The 16,680-nt window shown below is 42.4% G+C and overlaps 1 protein-coding gene across 1 annotated transcript in view; it reads right to left on the reverse strand.

Annotated features, from left to right (window-relative positions):
* The window catches only part of LOC306837038 (uncharacterized protein), a 210,233-nt gene that overhangs the window by 107,815 nt on the left and 85,738 nt on the right, over nucleotides 1–16,680 (reverse strand). The gene's annotated exons all lie outside the window — the stretch shown is intronic.

Genomic DNA, 16,680 nt, shown 5'->3' on the forward strand with positions numbered 1-16,680 from the left:
ATCTGGACTGTGGCGAACATTTAGACCACTGTTATTATTACCTTGCTCGTGTTTTCTAGGAACTTACATGAGGGGGAATTATTTTCAGCTGCTCCCAGTCACTTAAGACTCATGCAGATGTTGAATACTTTAAGGCTAGCAAAACAGATAGACACTGGATTTTTGAGAATTTCCTTCCTGGCATCTGGAGATGCAGAAACATAATTGTGACCTCTACTGTATATAAAGTAAATAAATATACACACACTTTGCAGTTTTCCTGCAACAACTATGTGCTCATTCAAAGATATGTAGAGACATGGTTTTGTAAACGTTATAATTTTCTCATAGGCTGGTTTCATTCATGAGTGTATTGAACGATGTTATTTACTTAAATAAAGGTCAGAAAATGCTCCTCAACATAATATAGTCTGGGAATAAGCATGACACTTTATTTCCCAAGGAAGTCAGCATGGACTTTGACTTCCCACAAAGCCTGGTTTGAAAGTCCAGGATCACCACCTAAAAGCGGAATTTTACATTTAGCAGACAAACACATACATGCAACTTTCTGACTAAGTTGAAATTTAAAACCTATTTGTGCTTTAAGAGGAGTAAAAAATGTCATACTCGGATGTGTTGGGCCACTTCTCAAGCTGCTTTTGCCAACTTTGAAGTGGGATTGGCTTGTTCATAGTCTCAGTGACGTCACATTGAGAAGTTATTGGGCATTTTAATTTGTGAACCAGTGGAGGAGTTTCAACAAAAGATCTTCGTCAAACTGAAGGTGGTCTGATAACTGTTAAGAATCACAGAATGTAAACAAGCTTCATTGGAATTTTTTTTAAATTCAATGTGAGAAATTAAAAAGAAGCTTCAGTTTACATTAAGATGATAACAGGAACAGTGGCAGGCTCCACAGCGGACAGGGAAGAGGAAGTGCTCTCCCACAGGATGGGTTTCCGAGCAGATGGTTGCCTGGGTGTACAAGCTCGGTAGCAATCCTTCCTGCCCTTTTTTTTTGTGTGTGTGTGTGTGTGTGTCACCCTGGCATCACGCAGCTCCTTTGCGGAGGGCGGCTGACAGCCATTCACCCACTCATCAGCACAGACACCATGTTGGAGCGTGTCCTCGGTGTAGGAGGAGACAGATTAGAACCAGATTGTGGTAGAGGATTTGAGGATGTTTTCTTCACTGATTTGAAAAAAAAAAAAAAAAAAAAAAAAAAAATGGAGCAGAATTGGTGGCGAAAACGTTGGACCTTCATGGAAGATTTCTTTGGTAGGTATGAATATACGTGGGATTATTTGGGTCTCTTGTATGATCGTTGGATAATATACACAGCAATCCCACGTCAGCTCCAACCAAAATTCCCATAATAGTTTCCTATTTGTTCTAGATCATTCTTTGGTCACTGACTGCCAACTCGAGGTATAATTTGATGCACTTTCACTTAACTTCACAACTACATTACAAATAGCTAGAAATAAGTATAAAGAAATGACACTAGAGAAGTATCATGAGTCAAGCATTAGGCCATTGCCAAAGCTGCCATATGATCTACTGTCTCGCTACCCTAAAGTATCTATCAGCGAAATTTAAAGTCCATCCTTTATCAAATGTTTATAACTATTTAGAAGACAAACCTCCCAACGGCTCAAGAATTTTGATTGTTATCATTTCCCTGTTCCTGGCAGTGAATCTTAGAAACTGGATTATTCAGATGTTGCTCTCTCAACATGCGGATCTCTCTGGCTGACTTTGTAGAGCCACCTGTTTCCTCTGTGTGTCATGGTTTACTTCCTCTTCCTGATCTCATCATCCTTCCAAATGCAGTCCCTGTTCATCTTCACCATCCAGTTCTTTCCAATGCGAGCTCTACTCATAGAAGACAAAAAACTCGACCCACTTTACAATCAACTTCACCTCTGCAAAAATAATTGTCCAGAACTCATGTGTACGAGGCAATACTGGTTCAGCCAGCGATGAGATCTTTCTCCAACAAAAAGAAGAAAAAAAACACCTTGAGCTACTCTACCTCTGCTTTTTCTTCTGGCTGGTTTATAATGTATTCTAACCCTTTGGTGGCCTCAAGCCAGCCCAGCTCTTATGTTCCTTAACAATGGGGAGGGAGGAGGTCACTTGAAGCCTCTCCTAAACTCAACTCAACTCTGCTCTCTTTTGCTCTCCTCATAATCCCTAATATGCCGTGTTGCCCTCTCTTCTTGCTCTTGCCCTCCTCCTTTCTGCCTGCTCCCCTTTCGTCTTCTCCGCAGCCCTCTGGGTGAGACTGTCCTACCAGGATGTAACCAACTTCATTTTTTCTCTCTGTCTAACATGTTCTCACTCTTGGGAGAAAAGACAGAGCTGGTTGGAGATTCTTAAAAAAAAAAAAAAAGCAGGTATGTCAGCCGTCAAAGTAACTCTTATGGTAAACAGGAATTCATTTATGGAAACCCCAAATATGGCAAACATATGTTGAGACTTTCTGCAAGACTTTCAAAGCTGGCTGTAAGGGTTTACTTCCACAGGAGTATAAAAAGGTTGGATAGTGTTGTTGGGTTAAAAAGGCCTGGCTTGCATTCAGTCTTTCAACTTGCTCCAAGTGTTTTCAAATGGATCAAGGTCAAGGTTCTGTGCAGGACTGGAAAGTTCTTGCCAATGGAGGATTCTCTGAAATGTTTTTCATATTAAATTCTTCAGCGAGAAATGATCCATATCTTATTCAGGAAGTAGGGTACATAACTTATGTGCATGAAAAACTAGCAATCATAGAGAGGAATTTGCTTGACACAATCTTGGAACCAAGCTATGGTCTGACGAGGACATAGCCTCTTGGAGCCAAGGCCAACTTTTTGGGGCTTCGAGTGTCGGATTAAAGGACTTCCAGTCCTGTTTGAAAGTGTTACCATTGATTAGAGAAGAGTACACCCAGCATCATGGAAATCAAGAAGGGAGTTAGAGTCTGAAGACAATGTCTAAGAATGAACTGTTGGCTGCAGTCGCATGCAGATATCTGTTTGGAGACACCAATAAAGTCTAAGTCGTTGTCAGATGGCTGCTAATGGGATCTCGGATTACATTAGGGGGGATTTCATTCAACCCCTTTGCTCTCCACACTGACTGCTAATGTCAACTAAAACATAGGAAGCCAACCTTTACACCTATCTAAACCTACAGGATGCCAGCCATAAGTAGAGCCACAAGAAGCCATGTACTGATCCTCTCTCTACTTTGTAAGTCCATTGGAAGTAAAAAGTAATAAATAAGAACTGAAACTAGCCATAGATGCCATTTTCTCATGTGGAAAAGTTTTACTGAGATGATAAATTGATCAGGTTTATTTTCTCATATGGTTGTATACAATTGGACTAATTTTTTCAACCAGTGTACTCAATAAATAATTTAGGGTGAAATGGAGTCTCTGATCAGCCTTCTTGTCTGTTCAGTTTCTTCTCACATTGGTGTAAAAGTGGCTTTACCATTTTTTCCCCTTAGGCTTTAAACTCTGTTGACTTAATTTTCATTGTACACATTGGAACTGAGATTTCCCAAACCACTCAAAACATGAATTTTCCATCTTTTGTTCAAACTGAAAGTAAATCTTTTAGTAAATCGTGATCAGACTTCTTGCTGCTCAGGCTCCATTCCTTCATATCCCTTTATCCTCGTACATTTCAGAGGAGCTGCATCAGGAGTCTCCACAGCCTCATACTCTGTATGTGTCAGCAGAGGAACTTACCATCAGGTCCTCATCGACCTCCCCGTCAACCCCTCCGCCCCTTCAACCCTCCATCCTGGACCCTGCTGGCGACCATGATGAATGATTCATCCTCCCAGCAAAAAGAGCTGACTCATTGCTGCATTTCAGCTCCATATTTCCAAACTAGGCAGGAGCCTAATGGCTTTACCAATAGCCTTGCTTTCTGACCAGTAGCAGCAGCAGCAGCCATCTTCTTCTTTTGCTGCTGCTGAATATGCAAAAGAAGAAAATACAGTAACAAAAATATATTGCTGCACTTGAAGTTGTTGAGTTTAAGCTATATAGACCCATTTATCTCTGCAGGCTGCAGCAAGTTGCAGTTTATCTGCGTAATTTATGAATGCATGCCTGAAGTGCTGCCTCTCCAGTTATTTTTTATAATTAAACAGATGCATCTGATGTGATTATTTAGTATATGAGTTCTTACGAAGTTAACATATCTCAAAAGTAAAGTCAATTTGTTCTCAAGAAAAGCTTCAGTCAGATTCATGATGTCTTCTTCGACCTGCTTTTGCAGTTTACAACGTTGAAGTGAAAGTTGCCTACATTTTGAAAAACATGGTCACATGGTGGTCACGGTGACGTCACCTGTTGGTTTCTGAAGAAGCCTCTCATAGTGGTTGCATGTAGGAACTGTTATCTCGCCCTATCTTTAGAGCAATCTCAAAACTGAGTAAGAGGAGTCTTAGTTTTCCGCAAAGCTACAACCTGTCAGCCATCTCAGCCCAGCCTCGAACTCCATAAAGAAACTTTCAGACAATAACAGTGTTTAGCTGTGTATATATTCCTGCAGTGAAACTCGACATTTTAATATGGGCTCTCACGGGGATTCCTTGACCTTTGCGTTTATCCACCATGAGCACAGCACTTGGTGCCATTTAGCAAAGTAACAGTGGAAATAGAGAAACTGCCTTTTAACATGCAGAAACCTCCAACAAGAACCTGACTCGTGTTCGACACACATCTGCTGAATCTGGAAAGAGGGAGAGTCACAAAAAAGAGATGGACAACATCAACAACAAATAAAACAGACTTAGGGCTACAATGTCCGCAATGAAGGTAAAAATGTATGCGATATTAGCAGTGTGATTATAGACTGCTTAATTCTAGTATTCATATTGTCTGACTTGTGATGTTTGGTTTTGCCTAATGCGGCACACTTGTGTTTAAATTCAATCCCAGTGTGACCCTCTGAGAAGGACATTTCAGTTCTGCTCTACTGCAGTGGGCTAATGGTCAATAAAAGATTCATTTTCATCACTGTGCTGTACATCGATGAATGTTTGTATGGGCTATGTGTGTGTGTGTGTGTCCTTCATTTTCTTCACCGGCAGTTATTACGGACATTTTAAATTCTGTGCCAGCTTCAAGATTGAGCAGGGGGATTACTCATCTGCCTCAGATATTGTGCTCCTTGGTGGTGCTTGGCTTTGCGGCTGACTTAATGAGAGTGGAAGGCTTTGTTGTTGTGAATTTTTCTCTATTCATCCAAAAGAGGAGGAAAGGAGAAAGGGGGAAAAAAAAAAAAAGGTTTCTGCTCTCAGCTGCTTTTCCTGGTGAAAAGGAATGACAACTAATACCTGAGGGCACTTCCTTATCTCCAGCCTGTCAACACAGACGGGCCATATCACTCTCCAGGAGCTTTGCTCAATGGGAAAAAGCCATCCACCAATGGGAATAAGCCCTTTTTTGAAAAATAGTGGTGCTCTATCTCTTACTGTGACTCGGTAACCTTTATCTTCAGTGTTTATGGAAGAATAGTTTCTCACTCTGCCCAATAGTGAGACTTTCTTTCTTTCATTTCCTGATTTCAAAGCAGGGGCTGAGAAGTTCTCGGCTTAGAGGAAACAGGATGAGGTGAGGAGGCAGGATGTGCATTGAGGGACAAAGATGAGATTATGGGGTGAGGAGAGAAGATCAGTTTCAAAAGATGTGCTGACCGCAGGTTGGAGATGAAAATGTGTGAAAAAGTCAGTGGCTCTCTCGTTCTTCGTGTCCATAGATCAAAAAATGTCAATGACACACTTTTCAATCTCGACGAAAAAAAAAAATGTGAGAAGATCAAAGAGAACCCGAGATGAAATGACAAGCCAGGAAGTTCGAATGATTCATTCTTATTGATATGGACTGACACGTAAACAAGTTCTGTCATGAATATAAGATGTGTTCTTCTCTGAGGAGATTAAACAGGTTTAAAAGGAAGGGACCTAAAACAACAGATAGAACATCCTTTACTCTATTTAGAGCACCAAAGACAACCACCTAAACCACATCCTGCAGAAAACCGCACCAAAACCACATCCATCTCAGCTGAAGTAGGTCATTTTCACACACATCGCGGGAATTCTTATTTGGAGTAAACAAACTCAACAAAGTGATGCTGAATCGAGACACACCTTTTTCTTAAGCTGCTCTAAGAATTCTGTCACCCCCTCCCCAACACCTACATTTCTCCCAATAAGAAATCGATGACCTGCTGTTGGGGGTGGCACTCTGCCATGATCAACTACACACAGCTTACTAATGAAACAATGAACTGCAGGAAGTCGGAAAATCTTATTGCCAATGTGCTTTGTGACACATCATCAAACAGACTATGAACAGATAGTTAGCTGCACTTTCAGACCCCTCTATTTTTAGTCCAGCTCAGAAGACTTAGACTTAGACTTAGACTGAACTTTATTGATCCTTTTGGGATGACTCCCTCAGGAAATTTAGGTTCCAGCAGCATATACAGACTATTTCTGTGTCTGTAGCTTTAAATGTTAGTGAGCGGTGTCTGACCCTTCTCCTTTCTTTAGGCTTTGGGTGGCTCAGTCTAATTGTTTAAAGTGAGAAGGCAGACTCAGAGGGCAGAACAAACACCTAGCTGTGGGAGTGTCACCCACCTGGGGGAGGGGCTACTGCCCTTTGTGATGTCACAAGTGAAACATCTCCAAACAGTCAGTTTGAGCACACATTTTCTGAAAAGTGGAGGAAAGGAAGGAGAGGATGGACTTTTCTGCTCATTGGGGAGTTTGTAGACGGACTAGGGAAACATGGTAAAGTGTATTTTGGATAATATGTGACCTTTAAGGAGAAAGAAAGTTAGAAATTGGAAAAATAACATGTAGAAAATAATAATAATGTGTTTAATGTAATTGGCACTGTTATTCAAATAATAAATAATGTCTTAATATCTCATTTGAATGAAATGAAAAAAAAGAAAAGGAAAGTCAAAAGAGCAAGAAAGAAGAAATCTCCTTCTTCTGCCTGGTAACATCATGTCTTGAGGTCTACGTCTGATAACGACAGTGATGATGAAGTATTGAGGACCTGTAGTCTCCAGAGTTCTCAGTGGCTCACATCCACTTCTTCCTGTCTTTGATATGATTGGTCGCTGAGTTAATTGTGGAGGTCATGGATGGATGGGGAATTTAACTTCTCCCTTTGAGACCACAAAAACTAGATCACTCAAAAGGAGACAGCATCATTAAAGTAAACTATTGCTATAATAATAAAGACTGATTGTGACCACTTTTTTTTGATCGTCATAGAAAACCAATGCAGTGATTAAAACTGAAGATGGAATGAATGGTGACTGATGTAAAGTGACACGCACAGGAAATGCATAAACATGAATATGTGTGAATCTTCTCTCCTGTTGTTCAGGCACGATCAGCAGGGAAGAGGAAGAAGTGCAAATGTCCTTCCAGACAGAATGAGCTCCACTTTAACTGCATTATAAAGGAAGTTCTGACTTAAGTTTTATATTTGAGACTCAAGATAATACACATCCTTGCTGCATCGCCAGTTTCTTTTTTCTTTGCCAGTTAAATTACAACGCTTTGTAAGGCAAATTCCCCACTTTCAAGACAAAATAACTGTCAGACAAAAGCATGCCAGGAGCCCTCTGCTAAAACATAGATGAATACAATAGTGCATACAACTTTTATGCACTATTTATGAAATAGAGCAAACTAAAAATGTATAGTGAAAGTTTTGGGTTAATTTATGTGCATGAACTGTCCTGGATGAGTTGTGTCCTCTGCAGACTTCAGGAAGGCGACTTTGTCAAGTCTCTAGAAATACAGCCGTTGATTTAAACGAACAAGTACAACCTCCGGTGTTAAAAATTGCCGCTAATGCAAAAGTTCAAAAACCTGCAGTTCCTTGAGTGTCCACTTGAGGCTGGCTGCAAAAGCCAAGGAATCCCCATTTGGTCCCATTTTAAAATGCAAATTTTACTGCAGAAATATAAATGTTTACAGACTAAATCCTCAAAAAAATGTAGCAATAATAGTTCATTTGTTTATTGGTACTGACTATAAAATAGATTTATTTTTGTATAACTTGACTGTTTTGATGTTGTTTAGCTGAGGGTTATTAATATATGTGGAAAATAACGTAGCGTAGCTATTTTACTGTCAGGCGGGCACATCACTGTTTGTCAGGACGCTTACATCCTGCCTCAGCTTCACCTATTTGTCTGTTTTTAGATCCTCTTCAGAAACCAATGAGCCATGTCACTTTGACTTTGTGCATGTTTTTTTTTTACAGCCTATGTAATTGCCAGCCTCACCTGCAGCCAACAGTCTGTCAGAAAGTCAGTGATCCACTTTCAGTTTGGGGCCGTAAAAGAAATCTGGATGAGTTCACGCGAAAGGACTTATTGGATGAGTCAAGCTGAAGTAAGCAAACTGGATCTTAAAGATTTCCCTGGGTACTCTCAAGGTGTCGCAGCATGTAGTTCATTTCTATGTTGAAAAATTCAACATGGAGGAACCTGCGAGAGGCCAAGGATGGGGTCGGCGATATCCTTCAGGTGGGTTAACACCACTCTAATGACGGACTTCATGACCATAGATGTCAGATTGATGATTGTGTCATTAGATTCAAGGATCAGGAATATACAGGAGAGTGGGAAAAAACGTCACACAGCTCCAATTATCTTTTCAAGATCTGTGTGAAGGGGGGGGGGGGCTTGTCAGCAAGCTTTCAGAAAAGAGGTCGACACAGGCATGGTGCCTTCCTGATCTTCGGTCTCTGAAAGAGCTGACACACATCCAGAAGGTGAATTATTTGGCAGGGGGAGAGTCAATCATGCAATATGTGAGTTTATGCAGGTGAAGACTTTGATTATTGGATAATCCAACTAAATGACACAAATCAAATATTGTAACAGTATTTTTCAGTCGCTTGGGATTTATTTAAAAAAAAATTTAAGCTCTTTTAGCCTTTTAAAATCAGGGCCTTCTTCACTCAGACATATCCTATGTCATGTCTGATATGTGACTTGAGGGAAACACCTCCACTAGTGCAACACTTTACAGTCCTCTGACGTTGAGCTCCGTGCTGTCAGGATTCCAGCTGGTTAAAAAATAGTGCATGAGTCGGAAACAAAAGCCCGGCGACTGCTGAGATGTGACCTTCTTGGTCAAGCTCAGCTAATTTAAGAAACATGGCTAGCCTTAGAGATGAACGGAAGCCCTTCCACACTGGCTTGATGTTTCATAGGAGGTTGGCCCCTTTTTAAATTCTCCAGGAAATGCTTCAACGGTGTCGTTGCAAGCATTTATCTTTAAGTATGAAAGTTTCAAGATCTCTCAGATCCCCACAGTCCACAACTGAACAGATTCTTGTACCAGTTTAAAACAGACACTCGTTTTAATTCAAAGTTCAATGACCCTTGTGTACATACATGCTCAATAAAGTGGCCGAATATCAAAACAAAATGGTGATAGTGCAGCAGGATTGACACCAGTGAGGCACAGTAGATGTTGTAGTGAAGTCCATATTTTTCTGCCTTTCTTATAGTTAGACTTGCACATTCCTTTCCGGAGGCAGGTCGATGTTGGTGCCAGGGGGAGCTGGAGTAACAGATGGTTGCTGGAGCAAGTGTGGCCTTTCCCCACCTCTCTTTCTTTCTCCGTCTCTCTCTCTCTCTCTCTCTCTCTCTCTCTTCACAATAACCCTTCTGCTGTTCTCATGGTAACAATAAATGCCAGGTCTGAAGGATTGGATTTTTTTTTCACAGGACACTGGACCAGCGGTTGACGCTCTGCTCCCTCTGTTTCTCAGCTTCCTTCCTGCACCTTCATCTCTCTTTCTGTCTCTATTGAATGTTTCATTTCTTCCTCCTCCTCCTTTGGCCAGGGATCTCTTTGTCTGCTTTATCTGTCTCCACCTCCTCTCCTCTCCTCAGCTCGTCTGTCATTGCTGCTTGTTGAGTCAACGGTCCCCTTCTCTTCCTTCCTGCTGTACTGGTGTGGTTTCATCATCCAGAAATCCCAACCATGACTGGGCTTTATCAGTCAGTGTGTATAAATCTAACTCCAATCTAATCTCTGGCATCTGCTGTGCTATTGTTCCAGTGTGCTTTGTTTCACTGTATCTCCAAGCAGCTTGCCTCGACTGTTTCATGTCTCCCAGACAGTTATGATAGTCTCATCTCAGGATATGGTCTCTTACTTTAAAAGAACGGCGTGAGGTTTTCGTGGTGCCACTTGGTTGGCTGCTTTTTGTTTCTTTTAGGAGGTTAATCAGGGATACGCACATGCACAGACCCATACAAACACACTTATTAAGGATATTAGATTTAAACAGGCACAGCATGGTGCAGGAAAGACGGCCAGCTGTTCTCCGGACCATCCTAGATTTCTGAAACAGTGGCCATCTGTGGCGCAGAGATTGAGGGGGTGACCCGTTCTGAATTCAAAACATCTTCAAATCAAATGCGAGACCACACACGCACGCACATTTGCCCAACCCCTGCTCCATCAAAGAAGAAATTCAAATCACGAGAGTTAAAAAAAAAAAAAAAAAAAAGGGGGGAAGGCTGGCTTTCTGTGTGTCTTGCCATCTTTCCATCCACAAGGTGAGCTCCCTCTACCTCCTCTTTCTTCCTCTGACGGCATTGTAAATGGAATGAGCCTGGTTGCATTGCTGTATTACGCTGGGATAAAGTATCAGTGCTGGTAATCTTCCGTGGATTAATGGCTTCTTCTTTATCTGCTGCGGCTGCTCCACTCAGATGTCTGGCCTGGCCAGGAGCCTCCTAGTGGAATACTAATGACGGACAGACAGACAGCTCCAGCTCTCCCTGTCCCCAGCCCCAGCCCAGCCCACGGGAGCTCCATGAGTGTGTGCCACTGTGAAAGAAAGGGAGCACATATGTGTGAAGTGCATGTGCATGTAGAGAGAGACAGAGAAGGAGTCTTGCACGTGTGAAGAGAGAGTGTGTGCGTGCGTGCGTGTGTGTGTGTGTGTGTGTGTGTGTGTGTGTGTGTGTGTGTGTGTGTTTTGCCCCCAAGATCCTGTCGCCTCCTTTGTGAGGTATAGTCGCCGTCCTCCTTGTCCTGGCTGACACCTGCTTTGCATACAGGAGGGGCCAAGCGGGGAGAAGGGGAGGGGCAATGGTGGTGAAATGAGGGTCCCCCAGGATGTGAGAGAGGATCACAGAGGGGGGGCAAGGGAGGGAAGGAGGAGATACAGCAGATTAGCAGATGAAAATAAAGCACGTTGATGGAGAGGAAGCAGAGGAAAATGAAGAAAGGAACAAAGGAAAATAGGAATGGATCCAAGTGTCTGGACTATAAAATGTCTCAATTCTGTGTTGAAAATAACCTGCAGAAGGGTGTTGTCCCTGTGGTTTGGTAACTCCAATGCCACTTCCTTTGCAGGGTCAAATTCACCCTACACAGACCATGGGCTAAGAATATCCTGTAGGTCGTTTATGAAGAGTAAAAAGACCATCTCCAAATGCCATCTGCTTCCTCAGTGAAAGAAGAAAAGGAGAGGTGGAGAAAAGGAGGAGGAGGAGGAGGAGGAGGGGGAGAGAAGCACACCATGTACCAACTACTGGCCATGCTCATGAGAACAAGAATACAGAGAACAAAAGAGGGAACCAAGCTTACCTCGTTTCCAAGGTGGAACGAGAGCCAATGTGAGAGCAGAAGTACCGACAGAACATCAAACTGGAGGAACATCTGAGGAACCGCATTTAACTACATGATGCAAAGAAATATCAGAGAAAATAAGCTTTGTCTGTCGTTACTATGACCACTGTTGTTGTGCCTTTGGGTTAAACGGACAACATTGTCGAAAGGGGAAGCAGATCTGTTCACAGGTAGACAGTAAACAGTTATAAATAATCCAACAGGGGAAATGTCAAAGACAAGTCAGAGAGCCAGCAGGTAGGAATAAACATTGTGAAGCAAATGTTGCTGATCGCTCCCGTGCCAGCACAGCCACTCACACGCTCTGTTCCAAATACGCCACGAGCCTACCGAGCACATTATAAGGAAATGTCAAGCAGAACAGAACAGAGCAGATCGATCTGGGAAAGAAGTCAGACAAGGGAACTCACAGAGCGTCCAGTCAATTTCAAAATAAAACCCGATATACAGAATCCTGATCGTGTGTTCCTTCACTTTATCAACATTACGTTAAACACTCACCAAGTGAACAGCAAATCCACCTCAGACAGAAAAACAAACGCATGTTCTGTTTTTCTGCCACGTCATCCTGTGATATGTGAACCTGTGAGAACTAATGGCTGCACTCAGTGGTGTTCACGCTCCAGAAACAGGCCCATTGTTACAGGTATGTTGATGGTACGTGGCAGACGTATGTGGAAGTCGCGAATAAGATCAATGCTAAAATCCAAGATCAAAGTCCTCCCGCAGCAGATGCCAAGCTACAGGAGCAGCATACGTGAAATGTTTTGTGACTAGGCTGCAGAGCGAAAACGGGTAAACAGGTTTTAGAGATCAGGTTATAGTCCGACACGTGCAGGCAAGCCAACTGGACCATACCGAGTGCAAAGATGAGCTACAGCTTTAAGACTAGAGATGAACGGTATACAGTACCCAAAGATTTAAGGCACAGAGAAGATGCATACACAACACATCTCCGTAATCAATCAGATCAATAACACAACACGTGATGTAAAGTTTAATTACAACATCAGAGGGCAGTTTATTCTTCAGTCTGGTCAAACTCGACACTTTCAGGCACACCTCTTCAGTCTAACGCAATCCAGTGCAACTGACTTGCAAAAAAGAAAGCCTTTGTTGATCATATGATCGGTTTCTTTGGGCTATGAGTCAGAAACTAGACGTTATGAAAAGGTGGAGGGAACAACAGCTTCCTGAAAGTAAAGTCAAAAGTATTTAGAGCTCCTCCTACGGGCCAATTGTGTTAAACTTGGTTAGCAGACCTACTTACTCATTTCTTTCACATGTCTTGGGTCAAAGTGACTTCACAGCAGGACTGTCACATCTGTCATGGGCAGATGTGTTGTTGTTAGGTTCAACAAAGTGGTGAGGGGATGATGGGAGCAACAATAAAATAAAACCAAGGGAAAAGAAGGAGGAACTAAACAGAAGCAAAGTTTAAAAGGATTTATACAAACTAACGAAAAAGGTAGAACTCAAAGCAAGCTTCTTCCACAAAATCAAATCAAATAAAAGCCAATATACTGTGAAATAAAAGAACAGGTTTCACATATGCACTCTGAAGAATAGACTTGCTGTGTAATAAATACTCAAGGTCAGGCAGGAGGAACTCCAGGTGAAGTGAAAAATGCGGCTTTTTTACGTTCGCATAACTCAGCATAGTTCACAGGAGCCTGTCCTCCACCAAAAAACCAACTCCACTGCATGTAAATCTTGATTAACCTGATATTCAAAAACCTTTGATTTTCATTAACCTGATATTCACTGGAAGTATAATGAACAAAACTTCCTCCACTAAAACAGCTGTTTTCTGCTTTTTTTGTGAAGTTTGGACGATCTGAACAAACATCATTTCCTTAAGGGCTGAGAAGTCTCCATACGTTAACACAGACTGTCATTCAACAGTGTCTGTTACTTTCTAACACACACACACACACACACACACACACACACACACACACACACACACACACACTGCTAGTCAGATTACAGTAGCTACATTTTTTGGCATTCTCCTCGCAGCTGTTCTTTACAAGTCAAATGTTGAATGGTGGGAGACATCAGCCGTTTGGTTTGGCGCTCAGCGAGAGCTTTCTGAAGAGGCTGCTGTGTTTGTGTGGGTGTGAATGTGTGTGTGTGTGTGTGTGTGTAAGATAGAGAAAGATGTCATGCACACAACAGCACAATGTTGTCACGATGTGGCTCCACATTTCTTTATTTTCTCTCTCTCTCCTCCATTTAGCACATCCCCCTTTTTTCTTTTTCTTGCCCTCTATTTGCCTTTCTCCTTCCTTTTCCCTTCCTTCCTTAGTTTTTCCTGTGTGGTCCCAAGCAGATCTCTTCTTACTTTTATCTGACTTGAAGAGATAATGAGCTTGATTGCATCATCCGAGGAGTCATTCGACAAAACTTTGGATTACAAACCCTTTGATCATTTAGAATATATCCCAAAAGGAATAAGATGTCAGTGAAATATAATTTTTTCTGTTATGTTTTGCTGGTTCACTATGAAGCACCTATGAATACTCTCCATCCAATTAGTTTCTCTCTCTTTTTTTTAAGTTGATGTATCATCCGTTGCAGACTTCAGCTCAGAGGAGAACGGGTGCACACGATCCCAACAGGGATCATGTCAGCATGCGGTGAGAGGCCAAACAAGGTTCGTCCTGAGACGTCACGGAGCTGGAGCAGGTGCACAGCCACGAGCCATAAGAATGCAGCTAGTTCAACACTTTCACACTCATTTCCATGGTGTGATCGGAGGTCTACCAGTGCAAAATATCAGTGAGATATTTTGCATTAAGTAAAAATGCTTTTGGTAGCTTCGTCTCTAAAAGTATTAAAGCACATGTAAACAACCACAATATTAATATTCAAAATAATTAAAGTTGAAGAAGATTTGTTGACAGCAGAGGTGTGGATGTGCTTGCAGGTTATGTTTGTTTCTGCATGGAAAGAGAAGAAACAAAGAGTCTTTGACTCACTGATGGTTGGAGGGATTTGGTGTGTGTGTGTGTGTGTGTGTGTGTGTGTGTGTGTGTGTGTGTGTGTGTGTGTGTGTGTGTGTGTGTGTGTGTGTGTGTGTGTGTGTGTGTGTGTGTGTGTGTGTGTGTGTGTGTGTGTGTGTGCCCTAGAGCTCTTTGTGCCTTTTTGATGGACTCAGCCTTTGTTGTCACTCTTCGTGTCACATGCACATGCATCAACACGGAAAAACCGAAGCACACACACGTAAAGGGACACTCAAGTGTGCTGGTTTTCCTATCCTAATTAGGACCATGTTTCAGGAAATAACACAGCAAAATTTCATTACAACACATTTATATTACTTTAAGAATATAGAGATCTGAGGGACGGAGTAAGATCATCTTTTTGTCCATGAAAAATTCACTCACAAAATAAATTGTCCTCACAAGACTAGTCAACCGTCTGTGGTCGGTCCCCTTAAACGGGGCTAAACCAGACTACACACTCACACACGTGCAGGCAGCCACCATTGGCTCTGTAAGGAGGGTCCCCTCCTGTCCCCATCCCCTCACGCCTGCAGCTGCTGGCCAGCTTGTCAGTTCCCAGGCATCAAGCCATCAGAGATGACGCCTCCTCACGCCACCTAGTGGTCATCACATGTACTGCAACGCTGAGCAACAGGAGCCCAGGAAGTGGTGGAAGTAAGAAGCTTCAACAAATGTTTAAAGCTTTATCATTGACATAGTTCGTAAGTCAGCAGCATTTTTGGAGCTGTGACGGATGTTTTATACGTTCATTTTACCTGTTTGTAATCAATCAATTAAACAGAGGGCTGTTAGGGAGTCTTTGTATTATCTATGAATATGTCCTGTGCACCTTCAATATGAATTTCTTGCATAGCTTATTTTGTTTTTTGTTCCTGGTTTTGTATCACATGACCTATCAGGTGACCTCTGTGGCTTCTCTCAACTGTTGAGTGCCTGTGTGTGTGCCTGTCTCTACCTGTTTTCACACAGGCACAAATCTCTAGATTTGTGTTGGGCCCACCTACATGTGTGAATGCAGACAAGCACATTTTTCTTCTAACTTTCCTCGACCGTCCTTTCAACCAGCCTCTGAGTGAAATTCCACTTGAAGTCACGATGAGCTGAAGTGTGAACGCAGCATAAAGTCAGGAAAAATTCACCGCAACATGCTGAAGGTGGTTGTCACTGCAGTGTCAGACACAATCGCTTTTGTCTTCCATATTGGGTGTCTGCTGCGTCGTCCTCTCTATGTCATGTCTGGCCCCTAAGATCCCCCCTCTGTCTCACAGTGTGAGGGACGTGTGAATAAGAAACTTTGTGAACAGATCAGGGGGAGGCTGTCCAGAAACTTTCAAGACAGCTGCTGCTGTGGATTTGTTAGGGGGGTTCATTTGTCCTTTTTGGGCCCATTTTCTACTGAGAAGTCACTTTGGGTTAAATGTCTTGTGAACAGAAATTTGTGCATACACAATCTTTGCATTAGATAGATAGATAGATAGATAGATAGATAGATAGATAGATAGATAGATAGATAGATAGATAGATAGATAGATACTTTATTGATCCCGAGGGAAATTCAAGTACGCATTACGCCGCATACAAGTGTCAGAAACAGATTTCTTAGGAATAGTTTGCCACATACTTCCTGTATTTGTGACCTTCAAAACGGTGAGGATTAAAGTCAGGTTTATAGAAAATGTCTGCATGCATTGAGTGAAGAACAGAGGATTCATTTTCTGCACCTGACACCTAAAAAACTGCTAGAAATCTTGAGGAAAAAAAGAGCCGGCGAGAGATGTGTAGCTGGGCAGGTGGGGCGCAGTGGGGTGAAAGGAGCAGGGTTCTGCACGGTGGGGGGGCTGCTCAGTTCAGTGAGTAATTGTGGAGGGGGGGGGGGGGGGGGGGGTCATGCAGGTCCGGACCTCATTAAGAGAATTGTCTGGAAACTTTCAGCTGCCGTCATGTCACCTGCCTTCTTGTCGTAGCAGGCAGCGCAAGGAAAACAGAGGCT

The sequence above is a fragment of the Symphodus melops genome (assembly GCF_947650265.1).
Source record: "Symphodus melops genome assembly, chromosome: 16".
Taxonomy (NCBI): Eukaryota; Metazoa; Chordata; class Actinopteri; order Labriformes; family Labridae; genus Symphodus; species Symphodus melops.